Below are 5,000 nucleotides of genomic sequence, written 5' to 3' on the forward strand. Positions count from 1 at the left end.
AAAGTGTATTAATATTAATACACTTAGGCCAAAATACGTGGCCAAGAACGAGAGAAAATCAGAGATGTGTTGATGACGTGTGGTTGAGTGGGAAAGGTATACATATCACGTGGTTAAGAACTTAGCTGAATGGAAAGGTAGATAGAGATGGACAGGGGAGGCAGTTACATTGAGAAAGATAGAGGAGGGTGAAGCAGACAGTGGTGATGGTGATGGCGGTGTGTTGATATTGAAAATTATTTCTTTTTATTGAACTGATTTCTTTTATAGCGGGCCATCGCCTACGCATAATTGCAAATAATTTTTTTGTCTGCTCGCTTAAAAAAAAAATTGATATTTGTTTATAAAGGTTAATTTAGCCTAAAATCAGGATTCAAAAGAAACACGGTTGCAAGCCGTTTGACAGACGATGCACAGTTATAGAGCATGGATCAGAGTAGAAGGGCGAGAAGATATAAATAATTAAAAGAAGGAAAAGACAACGCTGACGGAAACGTGAGCAAATGAATGTAGGTGAACGCCAAGAATATATTTAAAGAAAGCTAAACTATGGATGCTAGAAAAATGCAAATTCGGCTTTCTCTTTCTTAAATAGGTCTTCTTGATATCTTCTATTTTGTGGAATTTACACCGGTCCTACTACTACTACTACTACTACTACTACTACACTACTACTACTACTACTACTACTACAACTGCTGCTGCTGCTGCTACTGCTGCTGCTAATAATAATAATAATAATAATAATAATAATAAATGCCCTGATGTAGTACCAAGCAGTGGCTCTCATGGCTTCTGATCTTAACTGATTGGAAGTGTTATCATGTACATTGTTTTGTCTTTGTATAAAAGATGGGCTACAGCAAATATTCTGCTCGATACCACAGATTTGCTTGTCAGTTGTTTGATCTTAACCAGTTGAGTATGTCCCTTAGTGGCTGACGATATGTGCATCTCTGATCACGTGCAGAAGAAGTGGGGGAGCATCATAGCCATGTGTTGAGAGGGATTCTTTGGGGTTTGAATAATTCACCTTTGGAAATATTGGTGTTTCGTTCAACATCCTTAAACAATCCTTATTCAGGGACCTTTTCAGCGGGATGGGTTACTCAACCAGAAGAAAATTCTAACTGGGCCCCACCTGCAAGGTCATGCGTTGCTTATCTTGATATGAGATTACCATGTCGCGCACATATGGTTGTGATGCATGTGCCTGGTGTATGCACAAAACCTGAAATTTCATGGGAGAGGACTAGTCGATTACATCGATCCCAGTACTTGACTGATACTCAATTTATCGACGCCGAAAGGATGAAAGGCGAAGTCGACCCCGGTGGAATTCGAACTCAACGAAAGGACGGACGAAATGCCGCTAAGCATTTTGATCGGCGTGCCAACAATTCTGCCAGTTCGCCGCCTGAATAATGATGATGATGATGATGATGATGATGATGAGGATGAGGATGATGATCAGTACTCAACTATCAACATGGTTGAAAAAGGTCGGTGCAAGTGTGAAGATAGTAGAACACCTACAAAATTCGGCACTGTTTGGAACTGCAAGAATTCTTCGCAAGGTTCTTGAAGCATGACCAGTAAACAAATACTCTTTACTTGTTTCAGTCATTTGACCGCGGCCATGCTGGAGCACCACCTTTTTTTTAATTTTTAGTCGAACAAATCGACCCCATGACTTATTCTTTGTAAACCTAGTACTTATTCTATCGGTATCTTTTTGCCGAACCACTAAGTAACGGGGACGTAAACACACCAGCATCGGTTGTCAAGCGATATTGGGAGAACAAGCTTATGCACACATACATATATATATATATATATATATATATGACAGGCTTCTTTCAGTTTCCATCTACCAAATTCACTCACAAGGCTTTGGTCGGCCCGAGGCTATAGTAGAAAACACTTGCCCAAGGTGCCATGAAGTGGAACTGAACCCGGAACCATGTGGTTGGTAAGCAAGCTACTTACCACACAGCCACTCCTACGCCTAAATGTAAACTTCTCGTTTAGAGTTGCTACTAGTTTCGTCAGGCTACTACTAGTTTCGTGGGGCGAGGAGGGGTTCATGAAGTAAGAATTTATAGGTAATGGCCTCGTTTAACGTTATTTCATACATATCTAGAAGGAGCACTCCGTCGGTTGCGACGACGAGGGTCCCAGCTGATACGATCAACGGAACAGCTTGCTCGAGAAATTAGAGGTACAAGCGGCTGAGCACTCCACAGAAACGTAGTTCTCAGTGAGATTCAGCGTGACACAGAATGTGACAAGGCTGGCCCCTTTTGAAATACAGGTACAACTCATCATTTTTGCCAGCTGAGTGGACTGGAGCAACATGAAATAAAGTGTCTTGCTCAAGGACAAAACGCGTCGCCTGGAATTGAACTCATGACATTACAATCGTGGCAAGGCTGGCCCTTTGAAATACTACTCATTTTTGTCTGCTGAGTGGACTGGAGCAACGTGAAATAAAGTGTCTTGCTCAAGGACACAACGCGTCGCCGGGAATTGAACTCACGACTTTACAATCGTGAGCCGAATACCCTAACCACTAAACCACGCGCCTTCAATCATACATATATGTGTTTATACACATATACATACATACATGGGGATACATACACACATACACACATACATGATAAGCATTTATTCCTTTGTCATCTTTCTTACACACAAACACACACACGCATACACACACGCACTCATACACACACACGCATACACACACACAGATATATGTACACACGTATAAAAGCACTCACAAGAAACCTTTCATGGCTGCAGGTTTGCCAATATCACATGATGGCTTTCTTTACACATTCGTGTGTTTGTGTGTGTGTCAATATCTGCGTGTGTATGTGCACATATATATATATATGCATATATGGTGTGTATGCACATATATATATGTGTGTGTGTATGTGTGTGTGTGTGTGTGTGTGTGTGTGTGTGTGTGTGTGTGTGTGTGTGCGTGTGTGCATATATATATATATGTGTGTGTGTGCATGTGTGAAAAATAATGAGATAAAGCAACAGGGTCTAACCTCTGATCTGTGAGTATGAACGCATATACTGCATTAAGAGGCACATTAGACGCATATTCGCATAAGATGCACCGCTATTTTATAAGGATATCATATAGAAATGAAAGAAGTTCAGTACGCTCCAACACATACTTATTGAAAGGCATTTGAGGGGCCGGATATCAGATTTTGGTTCTGTGTATCCAAATACATCGCCGCAGTAGACGGGAGAAAAATGTGAAACCATGCGTTTATCACCAATGGGAGAACTGTATCGCAACGCTATCGTCTTTCCGATCAGCTATATTCTTGGTTATACTATGGTTAACAGAATGGCCCTGTTGGATCAAAAGCGCGAAATTCTGGCTGTGACATACACACACATGCACACACACACACGCACACACGCACGCACACATGAATGCATGCACATAACCACGTACACACGCGCGCACACACACGAACACATACGCACACACGCACGCACGTACGCACACACGCATACACACACATACACGCGCACACACACACACACACACGAACGCACGCACGTACGCACGTATACACACACATACTTTGGTCAGCAGAATTGCCCGATTGGATGTAATGCACGAAATTTTGGCTGTAACACACACACACACACACTCGCGAACATGTACACACACATACACACGCGCGCGCACACACACACACACGTATGCACACATACACATGCACATGCACACACACACACACACACAGAGGCACAGAGGCACGCACTCACACACTCACACACGCACACACGCGTACATACGCACACGCGCGCCAACACACACACACAAACATACGCACATATATATATATCCTTTAAATTCGTTTACAGGAAATATTTTGAATATGCATATATACACTCCTGTTCTATTATACCAGCTACAGTCTAATGGTACCAACTGGCAATACCATTTTTTTAGGGTTGCACCGAGCTGTGCCAGTATACCAATATAGCAATAATAATAATAATAATTCTCGGATGGAATTTATAAATATTTTAATGCATCGCTACGCGCGTTTCCACAAATCACATGTTTCTTAACATCATAGTCCGTATTCCTTCGATGATTTACAGTACAGTCCATAGTATCCATAGATATCTGTTAGATCATGTCCATGCATTCATTTCTATTGGCGATATGACATTATCGGATCCAATGAATACGAACTGTGGTCTTAAGAAACGTGACTGAGAATATGTATATATTCCATCCAAGGATTATTATCAGTGTTATACATATACTAGCAGATACCTGAAGTTTGTGTTTATATTATAGAGACAGTGTGTGTGTAAGAGGTTGAGAGAGAGAGAGAGAGAGAGGAGAGAGTGAGAGAGAGAGAGAAATCGATAGATAGATAGATAGATAGATAGATAGATAGATAGATAGATAGATAGATAGATAGATAGATATGTTTCTTTATTAGCCACACAGGGCTGCACACAGACAGAACAAATTACCAGGTAGAGCTTTTCTTTCGAGGATAAAAAAAGGGGGTTGGTTTTCGATCAAAAGGGATCGTAAAAGGAAAGAAAGACGACAAAAAAAGGGGCGGGGGAGGAAAAAAAAAGAAAAGGGGAGAGGAAAAAAAATTGATCAATAGGGATCGTAATCACAGAAATGTCAATATGAAGTGTAAAGGGGAGGATAGGTGAGGTTTACCCGTGGAAATAAAGCCTACGGATATAATAGATAGATAGTAGATATATAGATAGATAGATAGTAGTAGATAGATAGATAGATAGATAGATAATAGATAGATAGATAGATAGATAGATAGATAGATAGATAGATAGATATATTGGGTTGAGGAATAACTCATGGCGTTTTTTTTTGTGTTTTTTTTTCAAATTTAAAAAAGCACTCAGAAATAAAATGGTTTGGCAAAATGTTGTATGTTATTTGAAAGAAAACTTTCTTGCTC

The 5,000-nt window shown here is 40.5% G+C and overlaps 1 protein-coding gene across 1 annotated transcript in view; it reads left to right on the top strand.

Moving 5' to 3' along the window:
- The window catches only part of LOC115227590 (histone-lysine N-methyltransferase SETMAR-like), a 20,142-nt gene that overhangs the window by 14,691 nt on the left and 451 nt on the right, over positions 1–5,000 (top strand). The gene's annotated exons all lie outside the window — the stretch shown is intronic.

This window comes from Octopus sinensis, unplaced genomic scaffold, assembly GCF_006345805.1.
Source record: "Octopus sinensis unplaced genomic scaffold, ASM634580v1 Contig05135, whole genome shotgun sequence".
Taxonomy (NCBI): Eukaryota; Metazoa; Mollusca; class Cephalopoda; order Octopoda; family Octopodidae; genus Octopus; species Octopus sinensis.